Genomic DNA, 17,686 nt, shown 5'->3' with positions numbered 1-17,686 from the left:
ATTAGCGGAATATTTAATAGGGTATAAGACGACTATGTATTTAAACTAATATGGGAACGTTTTATATCTTCTGCAATTTTAAATAAGTGAAAAATATGTATTGCAATTCTGAAAAATATTTAATATTTTTAATTGGTGTGGTGTGGTGTAGTGTGTGTGATGATGGCAAAGCCTCGAGGGCTATCTGCCTAAGAGGAGGGATGCCTTCGTGGAGGACTTTCTAAGGGAAACTGGCTAGTATACACGTCACACATGGGGAAAACCACGAAAACGCCCATGCAGCCAGCCCGTTCGCGGGATTCGAACCTCGGACCGAACTACCAGTGTTCAGCGACTTTACCGCTCGGCCGCTGGTGGGCCCTAATATTTTTAATTAGTTACGTCATAAATAAAATGCATTTTTAATTAAGTCAATCATTGAAAAAGTAAAAAAAAAAAATATTCTGAAGAACCTCATCTATTGCTTTTAATTAGTTTATTTATGAATTAATAACAGTCATTAAAATATGAAAGAATAATATCTTATGTTTTTTTGAATGACAGCAGACTCGAATAAAAAGTGAAACAACGCAAAATCGTGTTTCGAGTCTAGAGCTTTGGGCTACCACGATTCTGCGTTCATTTACTTTAAATGTTGTCCATTGTAAATGTGCACTTTTCATTCGAGTCTATTGAAATTCAGAACAATGTCAAATATTTATCTTTCAGAATTGATCTGCGTATTATTGATTAATAAACTAAACTATTTAAAAGCAGTAGATGCATTTCTTAAGAATATTCTGATTTTTAACATCTTATTTGGATTGATTTAAATAACAACCCACTTAATTCAGGATATATCTAATTAAAAACAACAAATATTTCAATAGAATTGTGTCATATATATATATATATATATTTTGGTAATATGCAGATGACATGTAACGTTCCCATGATTGTCTAATTGTATTGTTACGAATTTTGTGTACATGTAAATAATTTTAGTGAAATTATGTGAAAATTATGTGTATCTCTTGTACAATGTAATATGAAAGGCCTCAAAAATGCGAAGCTTCGCCGGAACAATAAGGTTACAGATCCAAGTCCATTGAACATTGAGATAAATGACTATCTTGCTAATTTGGCGAGATATCGCCAAAATGGCAATAGTTTTGGCGACTAATTTTTATCCCCGAATTTATGAGAAATCGCCCAAAGTCGCCAAATTTGTCGACTATTTTTGCAACATTTCAGTGCCATCCCTGTATAACTAACTCTAATTGATGCGATTTCTATCTATAACTAACTGTATCCGGTTGTATATGCAACTCTATATGCCTTCCAGCTGTTTCGAAAAATCAGAAGATACTGGAAATTTCTCAGCGGTCAGTTGAAAACTATGTAAGACGGGGGAGAATGTCAGCTACTCAGTTCTTAGTTCAGAGGTGAATTCGGAATAGTGAGAGATGTCTGTGCGAGCTTCAATTTTTTAGAGGTGCTTTGCATTGTTTTGTGTTTAACGTTCTTAGTAGTTTGAAGTTTAACTACTGAGAAGACCTGTACGATTACTCTTGTAAAACATTCCAGAACTATGAAATGTTTATTTTGTGAAAAGAAAATTTATCAAGCTATCGTCGATTTTGGTGTACGTTCAATCTTTTATTGTACCCAAACGAACGTAACAGTATATTCATTTAGTATCGTATAAAATGTTTCGCTATTCTGCCTGAGCCATCTCTATTGATATCTACGGATAAAACCATATTAAATATCTAACACTTCATGTTTTCTTTTCTTCTTTTTTTTTTTTTTTTTTTTTTTTTTTGAGTGGGACAAGAATACAATCTGCGTTATAAAGCCATTTCCGTTATATTGACAGTTATTCATTCCTAAAAGAAATATATCTAATATTTATAAACGATATTACTGATTTATGTATATGGATTTAGTAGTGACTCCGAAATCCATTTTTATGCATTTTAGTCAACATACTGTTATGTACTACAACAAATAGAATGCAAAGCGCCAAATATAGAGAATATATATGGTCTTATGTGTATGCGGATTACAGTTGCGCCATATCTTTTAGCTACCTTGAATGGGATGTAAATGTTTAAATAAAAAATACATTAATTTACAGTATTTCAGTAAAATTAAACATTTGTAATGGATAATTTGTTTGACGCCGTACACATTCGTTAAGTTGCCAGATTTCAGTCTGTGCGGTGCGTTTGGAGATTCCAGCGCTTTTAAAGAGACTTTTTTTTGGGGGGGAGGGTAGACGAGTTACATCATGTTCGCGTTGTTATTTAATTTTAGACAACTCCCGCGTAATATCCGAAATCACACTCTGTCTAGATGCAGCAGCGTAAAAACATTTTTTGCATTCTCGTCATACAAGTGCAGCATTTACCAAGATCTACGAACTAAAAAAAAAAAAAAAAAAAAAAAAAAAAAAGAGGCCTGTCAAGATTTTCTGTAATTTTTAATTCCAGGTTTGCATCAATTAAAGTGCACTTTCCCTAAAAGCTATCAGCTCTTTGGAAGGTTACAAGGTCGCGTCATTCTTGTATCTCATCGCTTCCTGTTGAGAACAAGGAAGCATTCGATCGTTATTGAATTGGTTGTGGCCGAACTCCACAAACTTTCATTAAAGGAATATTCCGTTGACGTTTTGATGTTGCGTCTTCCATCGGAAAGACTTTTCCTAGTTATGGCGTAATTTGTTGGAGGAAAAATGACGTTAATATACGCAGAGCTGTGTCCTCGTTATATCCGCATGTCCTTTTCGTTAACGTACGTCAACGCGGCATGACGTCCTTTTTTTTAGATGGGGAAAGATGTTGTGATGTGATTTTGCACTGGATTTTCCTAGACTAACGGTTTAGTGCAAGAAAATATTAACCAAGTATATTATTAAGAAGAACGTATTGCGTTAGAATTTTGTGTTTGCTTGAATGTTGTAGATAAAAAATATATTTTAAGGTTAACGAAGAAGAATATTATTAATGCAAGAGGAATAATTTATAACATATAGTCTCACTTCTTTGGGAAGCATGCACCAAGTAAAAAAACTAAGCAAATTATCGCTGTACCTTGTTAATCAAACAGAGGACGCAAGAAAGGTGTAAAAGACTGTTTTATTAAGAACTCAGATAATTGAATGGAAGGCACTCCTTATGCTTACAAAACTAGCCAGCATTTATGACGTTACTCAAAAAGAAGGAATTTCAAATTAAAACTAAGGTAAGTCGTCATAAGTTAGCCAAAGGCTACATAGAATTGATTAATGCGCAATTTGGCTCAAGCCTATACCGGTGTCGCAAGAGTAGAACTAGAGTAGTAAACCGGTATAGCTCAGACCTATAACCGGCGTGGCAAAAGTAAAGTAGGCCGAAGACAGCGTACTATCGTAGAATTTCAACTAGTAACCTGGTGGTTGCGTTCTGTGGGTTCGTTTATTTAGAGTGATTGATGACAACACTTGAGGAAGAATCGAAACACAATTTATTCGCTAGTATTACACAGCACAGTTCCAAAGACGCGTTATAGTCGTCAAAAAACTACGATAAGCGCGCTGAAACAATCAGCAGCATAGCTTTCAGGTTATAATGGTGAAGACAGCTTCACGGCAAAGCTTTAAAGTACAGCTCCCGACACAGTCGATCCTCTCGAGCTAATCTCTGAACTTAAGACACTACTACTGAACTCAGCATACTCAAATTACTCCGCGTACATGCAGAGTATATATAGCATTTGACCTCCCCTCGAGACATTGTCGGGAAAACCGGTAAAAATTTGTTCTAGAATGTTCTCGCTCCGTCTATGGCATATCGCCAGTTTTATCGCCAAATTAGGAAATTTCAGGCCAAATCTGGCAACCTCGTCTTTCTTTCCCACTTTCTGGCAACCCTAACCCCACTTTGCGGGTTAGCTATCTTACCGCAGCTGGGCATTTCGTAACAGTGGAACACACTTTGTCCAAGCAATCTGAAACCTTCCTATAAATAGTACTATCTCTTTCTACCTCATTTGAATATGCGCGAACTAAAATTTACGTCCTGGAATACAAACGGAAACAGGAAAAGTAATAAACATAAAAAAACTAGTTTAAAATAAATAAATACTTTACAAATAAATCCGTACGAATAATTTGCAGATTACGTAAACATCATCATTAGAGCACGAAAGCAAACTTTCCTCGTTTGGAGCAAAGAAAATGTGTTTGGAGATCAAAACAAAATTAAATACTGTAAAACTTTTGTTTAAGCTAACCAAAAATGAAGGATAAAAATACCGCCGAAATCATTCTTTTTTTTTTTTTTTTTTCTTTTTTTAAAGTCACGTTTTCTTGTATCATTTTTTTTAGCAGTAACACATTATTATGCGATGAAAACAAGTGTGGTCATCATATTGTCCACAAAAATAGTGATCAGCGAAGTAATGAGTCTTTATCCAATAGGTGATTTTCAGGTGTCTAGATAATTTTAATGTACAGGTAGTGCTATGCTCAGACAATGTTTGATTAATGTTTTAATCAGTTCATTGTATGGTAAAAAACTCTGGCCTGTAATGACAGAAATCCCAAATGCTTGTCTTTAAAATACGTTTTTTATTGTTGTATTTGAATTCAAGCTTCATAAATTGCAGTCATAGCTCATTTATTCATCAATTAGACAGATTACGTTAGGCAAGCACCTATTCTACGGAGACTTAAATTCATCAAGCTGTACTTTTCATCAATTAGCGGGATTGTATAGTTACTTGCAATTTTTGTTGAGAACTGAATCTTAGACGAATTTATTAAAAAGACTCAGATTACAGTCTTTATTTCTAAATAAGTTGGCATTTCTGTATTTTTACGGTCGCCGTTATTTAAACGGCGATTCCTTGTTAAGGAACTGCACCCAAACGGCAAACCTATTCTGAGTTTTTCTCGGAACGGTTCGACAATATATAACCGTAAGCTGTTGGCTGTTTGGCGACAGTTTGCAAACGAAGAGTTACCTTGTCGCCCCGTCCATTAAAAGAGAGTTCTTGGCACTATTTAAATAATCTTCTGTACTTACGTACTAATACAACCACTAAATTTTCAGAAGGAACCATACTCATAACAGTCCTTTTTAACCGATTTGAAAGTAGCTTATTGATCTATAAATGTCCTAGAATTCGCTTGTAAGTAAATTTACTGATTAGGTATAAATACCTGATTGGAAAATATGTATGCAATAAATTTTCGCAATTGAATTGAATGATAACTAATTTCCTTATTCTTTTTCATATGTAAAAAATCGCCAAGGTGATTGCTTTAATACTTAAGTACCAAATAAATTAAAAACCTTATTAATTTCTGAATGGCAACACTCTACGAATCTTCTATGTTAAGAGAGCGTGAAAGATAAACTAAAAATCTTAAAGGTTTCGTGCAACAGCAAAAGCTTAGGGTTTGTTAGGGATGTTTGAATATTCTTTCCTTTCTTCTCATTTTTCAGTTTTGCTTGGCCTAGGTTTTTGGTGGTAAGGGAAAATCCGAAATGTGTTAACCCCTTGTTTAGATGAACAGGATTCTGCTGTATATAGTATGTACAAAAGGGCTGTAATCCATCTCGTGTTTGTATTCATTAATTCCATATAAATTTGAACAAGATGGCAGATTCGTGTCATATGGAGACCCATTAACTACGAGTTCAGGAGTAATTAACGAAATCTTAGCTGCCGCTGGCACATCCATCAAGAGCGTTACCACGAGTTGATCATTTTAAAGTACTTAGCATGTACCACAGCAAAGACGAAGGTTTATTTATTTCGTAGTACCTTTAGTTAAGAACCAAATATCTCTACGCCATAAATTTTAAAACAGCGAACAGAAAAAGAAATCAATACGTAATAAAAGTTAAGGAAAAATTAGAGGAAGTCAGTTTAACATCAGAAAATTTAAGAAGACATGTACCACTTTCGGGGCTTAATTTCTAAAATTAGAAATGCCGGAGCCCTAAGTAAGGCCATCGGGAAAGAGTAAATAAATAAATAAAATGGGCATTAAAATCATTAATAATTAAAAAATTAAATAGTTAATTGGTACCAGATTATTGAATAATTATTAAATTAATATTTAATAGTAAGTATTTTTATTGTTATTTAATTAATAATTATTGTTCAATCACTTATTATTCATTAGAATAATTAAATAATTAAAATAAATTGTTAAAATTAAATAAAATGTACGGAGATAAATTAAAATTTAATAAGCGATTTTAAATATAATTTTATTTCTAAAAATAAAATTTTTGAGATCAGATTTCTACTGAAATTGTTGTTCAGTTACACAGGAGAAGTGCCGGAACCTTCTTATTTAGGGCTCCGGTGCGCTGTGTCTGGAATTATGATTTATCCCCAAAACTAAGAAGTACCGGAGCTAGTCTGGGATGGGCTCCGGCGCAGTTTAAGCTCTGACCACACCACACTACATAATTCAAAGGTTTATCTCCAAGCCACGTTTACAGGAAATTCAGATAAGTAGCCCTTGAGGAAAACACGGAAGGAAAACTGGTAAACTTTTACTGTCGACCCCCGATTGTATGTAAAGCTACCAGTATGTTAATTTAATGCAAAAGAGTGAGGGATCTTATTCAAACTTTGGGATTGTTAATATTTTTTAATCAGTGCTATTAATGACATCGATTATGCAGTAATCAATCTTATTAATGACGTTAATTAAAAGCGCTAATGATAAATGTTGATTGACTCAATCGTAGTGAGTCATTGGAAAATTTAGTTAAAATTTTGAAGGGCTATTCGTTCTTTTTTCCGTCTCGCTTCCATTTCGCCTTGTTGCGGGGATAGCAACGAGAATATAAAAGCCAGTCCCTCCTGCCCCTTAACATGTATTGTCAAGAATTTTAAGCACTCAGCTAAGCGTTTCCCAAGATAGGGAAAAGCTTTTAAGGTTTCAAAGGAGATCTTAACAATTATCCGCTGTGGGGAAAGCGAAAGTTTCCTGGTATTTGGTTGTTTGAGACCTTGTAGACATACAGCGAGCGACATCTAGTGGTGTTTGAGGGCTCAATCGCCTGATGCCGGAAATAATGAGACTGCAAATTGATCAAAGATTTTTTTTTTTACCATCTGTGTATTAATACGATGCTTCTTTTTTATAATGAGGGCTATGGAACTAAAGGTGTCTGCCAACTGCATTATCCGAAATTAGGGTAGTCGTGTCAGTATACAAACTATGCGTGACCTAGAAAAAATACCGTGAACATTTGCATACATTCTTGATACTAAGTAAAGGTAATCTAGTAAGAAAACATGCTTAAAAAGCACGACATCCACGACTTTGCATTGCCGAACAAGTTTGCTGCAAGAAAATTATTTATTCCTTTAAATAGGACACTCAGTTGATATTAGTAATCGCGATATTTGTCTTTGAGATGTGAAAATTTTGTACGTAAAATGCATACGAAATGCAAATTAGAGTTGTGCTAACATAAAAGTGACTGACTGAATAATATTTATGTTCATATTGTATTTTTATTTTGCTTAAAACAACTCAAAATAATCCCAAATATTCACTGCCTTATTCAAATTGTTCTATTTTATACTAAACCTTTTCATTTGAAATCGCCGTTCATGTTTGTCTGTTTGCTTGCACATAAATATCTAGACTTCCAAAATACCTCATTAATATGATTAAAAATGAATAGAAGTATACTGGTAGAAAAAGATTTGCTTTACTCAAGAGAAAGGTTGCTTTGGTTATTGCATGATTTTCCTTAAGTTCACGTCACTTCTAAGAAAGACCTTGACAGCAAAATGAATAATTTTTTGTGTAAAAATTATCATTGTTGCACCTGTTATTCAATTTTGGTGTTATAATAGTGACCGACATAAATAATGTCAAAATACAAAGTATGTTCTCATTCATTGTACTAAACCCCACATGGGCGAAATACACATGGACGAGTATATTATTGTTACCTTAGAAATTTCAACTTTGTTATTGAATATCCTTTTCTTTGTATTTTTATGAAGCTTTTATGCTGTTTCATGTTTGACAGGTAGATATTTATCAGTGCGAATTTAAAATGTGTTTTATTTATAATCTTAATTTAAAGGTGTAACACTATTTTGAAGTAACCGAACTATTTTATTCAACGCCAGGTGATGAAATCAACTTATAGCAGTCGACCTCCAACTTCTCCAATATTATGTCTCCGTGATTCAAAGGAATTTTTATATGTATAATCTTGCCCCCTTATTGATTTAAGTATTGTTAAATAATTACCTGATTTTCTTGCGCGCAATGTTAATGTTTCCAGCTTTTTATTTATTTTTTGTTTATTGTTATTATTATTTTTCAGGTATTTTTAGAAGTTCCGAACTAGCACATTTATTATTCTTTGCCTGTAATGTACAGATCCTATAGTAACCTGTAGATTTTCCGAATGGAGTGGGGCAAAGATAGGTTTTGGAGAAGAAATTTCACATTTGAAAAATCATTTTTCGTGTATATTATTCTGATTAAATAAAAATTTATTTCTAAGTATCAGATTTCCAGTATTCCAAGTATCAGATACTGTTCACAAAAAATGAACCGAAGAATGTATAATCCCCGTATATAGCTGTTCATGTTCCACAATATGAACCATAGTAAACACTATTAAGCATAACACTTTTTATATGTTTCAGAATTAAAAAAAAAGTGGATAATTATTAATTTGATTTTGATTGAAATCAAAATTATTTTGTTCTTACAGGCGATAATCAGCATTAATATGCTAACAAAACAGATTTTAAAAACTTCAAGACTGAACAAGGCGAAATTAACTAAACAAATCTTCAGTAAGAAAGAATGGGAAGACAGGATAAATGGATGCAAGAATAGTGAATGCGAAAAGTTTTAAGCGTCTTAAATACTTAAATTGTAGAATAGCTGGGGAAGAGAGATCAGAATATTTTATAAAATTTTACTAGCCAAACCTGTGTCTTATTTGCATACTTTTCTCGAAACCTTCGCTAATATCTATCCAAACAAGTTTTAACGAGTTCAGATAACTAGTCTTGAGGATAATCGGCAGTTTAGGCTTTAGGAGATTGAATTTTATATCGTGTTTACCGACGAAGAGTGACGACACTTTTCCTATTCGTATTGTTTCCCTAAAATAATCCGGTTATTTAGCATTTCTATGTATGGGTGGGACTAATCCTATTTAGAATCCTCTTAAGTTTTAAATCTCGGAAGATGTGTATATATCTGCAAGGAACGCTATAATATTTTAAGATGTGGGCAGATGTTCCCAAAAGTATCCCCAGAAAATGATGCCTGTAACTAAATTACTGGTAATGCTTTTTTTAAATTAATGTTCCAGATAAGCAATTAAGAAGTCCATCCATATAATTAATGGATAAATAATTATTTATCTAGTTTAATCGTCTGGATAATGTAATGATTAATTAACGTTCCAAATAAGTAATATTTTTCTCTTCGGATGTTGTATCGCATGAGCTTGAAAAAAGTATTTCAATTTCTATCCCCTCGCACGCACATGGCTGAAGTATTTGCAGAAAGACTCATCCTAATTTTGGCTGATTTACATAGTTTCAATATTAAGAAACCGAAATTGGAAAATCGATTTCAGTTTAGGGATTGTCTTTTCACTTCGTAAACACTTTTTTGGATGTAAGAGTTTAAAATTTCCCTTTCACAGTTTTTTTTTTTTTTTTTTTTGAAAAAATGATATTTAATGAAATAATTATTTCATTCTGCTTAAAATTTATATCTTCATATTTCTTTAAAATTTTTTATGCCATTGAGAGTATCTAACTTTTTAAAAATTCTCCTTAATAAAATCTTCATATTTCTTTAAAAATTTTTATGCCATTGAGCGTATCTAACTTTTTAAAAATTCTCCTTAATAAAATTTGTAATTACTGTATAAATAGCCCTGTAGTAATTCACTAACTATAAATGAATTTTAAATTCATTTATACTGTGTTGTGTACATATTACTGTGTTGTAATTCGCTAACTATAAATGATTTACAAATGGATCATAAATTTCTTGTATAAGTTTTACTTTTACAGAATCCTCTCATTAACAGTTTTAAGATTGATTTCATAAACTTTCTTACCTTAAGTTTAAAAAGATGAAGCCATCGTTTTTGAACCCACTCATATGCTGTGTACGGAAGGTGTTTACACTTTTTTAGAATGATTTTAGTAAAGAAATAAAAAAAGAGCAAATGTTTTGGAATAAAAATTTATGGCAACAGCTTATTATTTCAAACCAGAAATATCATATGCTACTTTTAAATTTCTTCTTCTTTCAAAATGTCGCGTAAAGGAGCTCTGGATCGAAGGATATGTTTTTGCGCTTTCTGAAGAGAAGTATTCCTATTCCATAATTCAAAAACGTTGTGAAATGCACGGTATTAAAATTTCTAAGCTTGTGGTAAACACCATTGTTAATCGGGAAGGGAAAAACCGTCAGTAATTATTTCTACATTTAAAGAAAGCTCCAAACGAATGCCCGAAAAAGGTACGTACTGTTTCTAATGTTTCTAAAGTTAAATATCTGATAACAAGAAAAAAGTCCACTGACGAAAATAATCACTTTCAAAGTGTTTAAATATATCTGTAGCAACAATAAATAAAATAATAAACCAATATTTACAATTAAAAAATTTAAAACACTAGCTTTTGCTAAAGTTCACTAGCTTTTGCCGAGGCATGTAGCTCAGAATAATTTGTAGAACTCTGTATGAAAGCTATTTAACAGGAGATAAATGGAATACACTTGCTAAAGCATGGGTTTGGTTTACCTAAAGAACTGCAATAAAAAAAAAAAAGGTCTATATATCATCGAAAACGAAGAGAACAAAATGTACAACCGTATTTCCGTCTATGCAAGAAAGTTTCGGTAAGGGATTTATGATTGTCGTAGTAGAGTTAGAAATTAATAATAAGAAGAGAGAGGGAGAAGTTAATATCACCTCAACGCTCTAGCAAGAGAAAGTTCTATGTCCGATATTTACAGAAAAAATTCCATTTCTTTATCTTAATGACTTTTAGGGAGTGAAACTTCATCAAGAGAAAGCAACAAGTCATATTTCTAGAAGTACCATTGCATTTCTCAAAAACAATGAAGACTGATACAGGTATTGCATAGTTAACTTTTCAACGTATTCCTGAGAAAACCCTAGCGTTTCACTTATGGACTACTGTGCCATTCATCTCTTGAAAAGAGCTCTTTCTAATCGCAGACCCACCATGACTGATGGACCGTGAAAAGTTGTTACATAAGCTTTATTGGAAGGATCGACTGTGGAAAGTAGTAAAAGAGCAATAGAAAACCCATGGAAATTTGACGAAAAGTCCTTCTATCATGTAAATCACAATGCAGACTTATAGTCAATAAAAAAGGCTATAAGATCAAACATTTAAAAAAATACTCTTTACATTTTAAAAAGGAATTAAACGGCTTCGAAATCGTTCTGTGGAAGTATCTAAACATCCTCTGTAAAACTGACAAATGACAGCAGTTGTGAATAACTTTACGAAATTAACATAAAATATCAATATTTGCTATCAATTACATAATATCTGAATCTGTAAGCTAAACAACCAAGCTTTTCTAATTAACTGCTTTTAATTGTATGGTGGAAGGTTATTTATATTATGTTAAAAAATCGGGAATATTTCACTTACTAAACCACTCAAAACATTCTTTTTTTGTCTTTCAACCAACTTGCAAATACTTTTCGTGGTCAGTTTTTGTTTCAATACTTGGTGAGAAGTAAATTGGTGCACGTTTTATTGTTCTTTCCAAAGAACATTCACACATCACAAGATAATTTTGATGTTTATTGTTTATTAGCCTATATTTTCAATTTGCCCAGAAGGGCTATTAATTTCGTTTTGGCATTTTGCATCGTCCACTGTAAAACGGGGCTCCACTTTTCAAATTGTTGCCACCAAATATTAATTAGAACCCTGCATTATATATAAAGAAATTAAATAACGAGGAATCTTCATGAGTGTATGTATGTTTGCTCGCATTGTGAAAAAATAACGATACATAGAACCATCAAATTTTGCGTAGAATTATCAACAATTTAAAAGTTTAAGTGGCGAGGTAAGCAAAACGAATTGCTAGAAACTCTAATTTTAATCGTAAATATTGTTTTTTAAACTGTTTCAACCGTATTTGGTATTTTACGTGTTTCTGTATTTTATAATTTTTAATGAAGCTGTTTTGAGTTTTCTTGTATTTTTGCTTTGCGGCGAAGTGAGAACTCAATTAATTGAAATAGACTCGAGGAAATACATTTAAATGAAATGCAGGCAAAAATTGTGTATAATTTAATAAGCCATACAAAGAAGTCGTGTGGTGTCCGCATGACTTCTTTGTATGGCCTATTACCACAGGTGTCCGCATTAAAAGTGATTTTAAGATTTTAAGATTGTCGTATGAAAAATATTGGCAGTTACTCTCTGTCTTTACCCTCTCTCACTGTAAGTTTAAAAAGATTTTAAAAACATAATGTACTGAGCTTCTTACTGCTTAATTACTTAATACGTATTTTGAGGATAACATTTAATTTTTTTTTTTTTTTTCGCTGTAGATTGCATTAAGTTACATCTTTTCTATCGTCTAATTTTAAAGCCTTTCAGTAGAATAAAATATTTCTTTTTTGAAACCGAATCTCTTACAAATTCCGGTATGAAATTTCTCTCTCACTCTCTCTTTTTCGTTCGTTCTTTCTTTTTTGCTTTTTTAAATGCTATGTGTAAAAGCGTAATTGTTTCCTGTGCTCTTCCTTTGCGGTAGATTCCAACATTCTATTCTTCTTTTGAATCATCCCCGTTGTTTTAACTTTAAATATGCCAAATATTAATTACTTTTCTTTGAAGGCTCTAAGTGCTTTCGTATTAAATTAAATATTTTCTCATCTGTTACAGGAACGTTAAAAAGGAAAATAATTAACTATGTTAATATTCTCTTACATATAATTCATATGTTTTTTCCCTCCGTAATTTGTTTCATTGTATTTATTAATTTTGCCTTTTTTATTTCCACTTGGAATCGGAACATTGCTTTCTCTTTAGCAAGAATTGCAAAAGGATGGGGAGCAGCAGTGAGAACAACTGGCGTGCGAAGGGATTTTTTATTTACGTGGAATATATATTTTAATTTTTAGCATTCTTCTGTGCAATACTTTCTGACTTAAGGCCATTTTATGGGCGCCATCGAAGTTTATTAATTCTAAACGGATTTGTTTTTTAATGTAACATGTATTTCTCTTTTAATGGTTTCTTTGCCGAATTGGCTGCAGTTTGTGTCTGTTTAATGCGTATTGTTTGAGTCATTGATTAGATTTTTAATTAGTATACTTTGATTTTTATTTCTCTTTGCCGTTTCTTTAAGCGCATTTCAAGAATTTTTCTGCAGCAGGAAGCGAAGTTAATTTATTTTTGCAAATTCTTAATTATTGAATTGAAATTACACATTGAGATTACAAAAAAATCGTGCGTAGAGAATGAACAGGAAAAATATGGTATTTGTTTACAGAAAAATTTAAATAAATAAATAAATAAATAAATAAAAATGAGTATTGACTTCTTGAGATTTTGCTTTTTACACAGGGGAAAAAAAGGGGGGCAGATCAATTTTTGGAACTTTCTGTATTTCAGCCTTTCCATCATGGTAATAGAGATGCCGGCTGCCATAGCCTTGGTATATAAATATAAGCGTAAATATATATTTAATATGGCATAGCCTTGTATACGGGTTCAGAACTCGAAGAAGGCATGAATGTTTACAAGTAAGTAATGCCTTTGCGGCATGGAGCCACATAAATATTGTTGAGAGCTAAGTTGTTCCGAGAGGTTGATGGTAAAGGAAGAGGGATGGGAGAATCTCGGATCCGTCTCTAGGGGTGGTTTTTATTCAAAACTGGGACGGAACTGAAAAGACCCGTTATGTAAATCAATAAAAGACGTTACCATTTCCTCTCAGCCCCGATAAAATACGTAGATTTTATCTAATGTTGCTATCGGATAAGGGAAAGATGTATGTTTATTTAATTATGGCAAAGCACACTAGGTTTATCATAAGGGGAGGGATGCCTTCGTGGAGGACTTTCTAAGGGGAACTGGCTCGTATACACGTTACACATGGGGAAAACCACGAAAACACCCATGCAGTCAGCCCGTTCGCGGAATTCGAACCTCGGACCGAACTACCAGTGTTCAGCGACTTTATCGCTCGGCCGCTGGTGGTCCACGATAAAGGAAAGAAGTCACAAGTTATTTCATATTTCTTTTTTTAACTTTTGCGTTTTCCGTCTTCTGAAAACGAAAACGTCTTATTATTTTATTTTATTTTATTTGTTTATTTATTATTATTATTATTATTATTATTATTTTTTTTTGAGGTAATATATTTAGATTAGTATTTTCCCCTTTTGACGTTAATCTGAGATTTCCTTGCTTCGAATTGTATATTGCGACATGAAAGAGCGTCTATTATTTTGAAGATTAAATTTGTGCTTTGAAAAATTTCTGAATGGCGAACTGGGTGGAAAAACATTTGATTTTAAGCAGCTGCTTCGTGTATCGTCATGCATAAAGATGCGATGATATTTTAATTGCAAAATTTGTTTCCTGAAGTCTTTCGAAACACTAAATTACAATCTTGTGAATAATGGGGCATTCATTCTGAAATTTCTTGAAGCTGAAAACCATCTCATATTTCAGAAGTATTTCAGAAAGAAGCTCTGTAATTAGGAAAGAAATAATGCGTGATTTTTAATATCAATAGTAAAACAAACTTTGATTTTTATTTTTGTAACCGTTAAACGAATGAAATTGAATTACCTTAAAATTTCTTTCTAATGTAATCATTGAAAACTTGTGAAAACGTTTCACTCAAAACTGTTTGGGGGAAAATATAGATTTAATAACGTTCAGAATGAAATGTACTCTTTCATGTACTTTAGAATATTGTAGGAAAAGAAAATATATATATTTACTACGTAATTACTCAACGTTTACCTCCGATTTTGTCAAAACCTCTTGATCTTAATGGCAAGTCATTGAATGTTTTAATAAATATGAATGTTTTAGTGTTCCTATAGCACGATAAGTTAAACCCTCATTTCTGAGCTGAATAATCATGCTTTTAACATTAACATCCAACTCCTTCGACTTTGAAGCTGTATTAGCAAAATAACGTTTTGAAAGTTTTGAAGTAGCACCGCAGACTTTATACTAACAGAGTTTTTTTATCAATCTAAACACGTGACCTCAACATAACAAAATTTGCATAGCAGTTAGAACTTTGCCAATACTTTTTGAATATGCAAATTTATGTTTTTGTTGTATATTTTGTGTAGAAGGCATATTAAATTGAAATTTTCATTAGATTTGTGTGTTTATTACCTCCTGTGTTCGTTATGTCCAGCTCAAATTGTCAAGCATTTCCTTTGTTAGGTAATATGACCAATTATAGGCAGTTGCCAATACTTTTTTTACCCACTCTATCACAGGAAAAGATTCAGTATAAAAGATTTGATGCAATAAAACCGCTGGCAGCAATTAGAGGTACTAAGCTTATTTGCAACATACTTGTCAGTACGTTTAACTGCATTGTACTTAGACACTTTTCCCGAAACAATGCGAACTGCATCCTCGTTTGTATATACATAGCTCACTTAATCTACCACCCAGTATGGAGGTTAGCTAGCTATAGGGCTTTACATATAGCTTTACATGCATTTAAAGTGTAGAAAAATACTTGCTTTACATACATGAAATGCTTATTAGTGTAGAAAAGTACATGCTTCACATATAGTGTTACTACATGAAATACTATTAGTGTAGAAAATACTGAGAGTGTGATTATATCCTCAACAAAAACAATTCATTTCTAAAAAATATTGGCGAAAATACATTTTTTAAGGCCGAATCTAAATAAAACAGAAACCACAGCAATTTTTATTACAAGAATTTTCGTCTGGGAGAATGCAATGAGTAATATATTACGCTATTGTTTCTGCAGTTTAAAACTGTAGATTATTCAGTTTAATACAGCCGAAAACGTTATTATAAGGAAGTTAAAACTCGTCAAAATAACATCTAAACTCCCTTCATCTAAGTAAGAGATGGTTTCTTCTCTTTAACTGACCCCTTTCTTTTGTTTATATGTAACAAGCATGCTCAGGATTCATGAAACATCTATTCAATCCATTATTCTAGAGAATAATGACATACCAGACCTCTTGGCGCTGTCTGTCTCTAACTTCGGAGTTTTTCCCTTTATTTTTGTCATGACACCAATAGCGTCATTTTGAGACTAACAATTTATGCTTGGGAATGTAGAGCTGGAATCTAATGTAGCCTTTGAAATGTACCAACGGAACATTAAATGAAGGAAAATTATTATGCAGTGAGAATAACTGGTGCAGCAGTGACAAAGAAATTTTAATGGCTGATTCACTTTTTATATTATGTGTTCTGAGGTATTTTGTTGATTTTTTCCAAGTCTTTCATGTTTACAGCATTATCTTCAGCACAAAAGGAAATATATTGAGGCTGAAAATTAAAAACTGCCTTTAAACTTGTTTTGGACGAGCTGATTGAATGCCTTCAGTTTTCCCTGTTGTATAGTAGTTTATGTTCAGTCAATATTATCACTTGGAGTTACTTTGTTCTCCCTCCCTCCCCCGAAGATAGTTACTGTATTTTATAGTAGTTATAGTAATAGCTAATGGGAGGACCATCAATAAAATGTAAATAGCTAATCGGGGGACCATTAATAGTGCCTTTTCTATCCTTAAAAACACAATTTTCTTGTGGTACAAGATAATAAAAATTATTGAAACTAATTTTGACTAAGCGAAGTGTGAAATATACAGGATATCTACCAATTTTCATTTCAAGGATTACGAAAGTTTCCTTTTAGACAGATAGCCTTCGCGTGCTTTGCCAAAGCTGGCTCCAGAGGTGTGCAGCCTGTGCTGCGGCATGGGCCGCCATGCGTGTAGAGGAGCCACTTCCTGAAATTCACTGGCGTTATATGACTGCCGATTAGAACACAGTAAGAAGAAAAGCGAATGGAAAATTAACCGAAAACACTACGAACAGTTAAACTCCGCCTGGAATTGAAGAAATTCAACAATCAGAAATCTCCGTTGTGCTAGGGGGGCTATGCAAAGAAAGGGCACCACAATAATTTCGAACAGGGCGCCGAATACGCTGGGACCGTGAATGTCTATGTGACATGATCTCGCCCCTCCCCCGAGAGTTCAGCGGAGGTAACGACAGCGAGAGTTAGAAAAGTTTTGAGCAGCGAGATAAATAAGGTGAAGAGCCAGGACCTTCCTGCTGGAGCTATAAGTATATTGGCTCGCCAGAATTATCGCTCCTCGTGTATACAGTTAATAGCGCATTTAACAAAATTTCTGAAATTACGGGACTAAATGTATCCAAGTTCCACATCGTCTTGAACCTTAACTGTTATTTTTTTTATTTTTATTAAAACTCATGTTATTGTTAGAACTTGAGTTGGAAGTTCATTTCAACCCTGTATCTCAACTGGGGCTTTGTGTAGCGGTTTCGGCCATTACACCACAGCGGAAACGTTTTAAAAGATGGGTGTAGAACTTGCACATACACCTTTTAGTAGTTGGTATTTGAGAGGAAAATC

The 17,686-nt window shown here is 33.0% G+C and overlaps 1 protein-coding gene and 1 long non-coding RNA gene across 2 annotated transcripts in view; both read left to right on the top strand.

The window, feature by feature from the left end:
- Positions 1–17,686, top strand: part of ttv (exostosin glycosyltransferase 1 ttv) — a 491,560-nt gene that overhangs the window by 53,757 nt on the left and 420,117 nt on the right. The gene's annotated exons all lie outside the window — the stretch shown is intronic.
- Positions 1,784–8,529, top strand: LOC118185854 (uncharacterized). The gene is made up of 2 exons (XR_004757675.2): positions 1,784–3,225; positions 8,340–8,529. It is a non-coding gene; the product is annotated as an uncharacterized LOC118185854 (long non-coding RNA).

The sequence above is a fragment of the Stegodyphus dumicola genome, chromosome 7, assembly GCF_044657685.1.
Source record: "Stegodyphus dumicola isolate Sdum_Otavi_A_Nest chromosome 7, ASM4465768v1".
NCBI classification, from domain to species: Eukaryota; Metazoa; Arthropoda; class Arachnida; order Araneae; family Eresidae; genus Stegodyphus; species Stegodyphus dumicola.
This window is presented reverse-complemented; position numbering and strand designations above follow the sequence as displayed.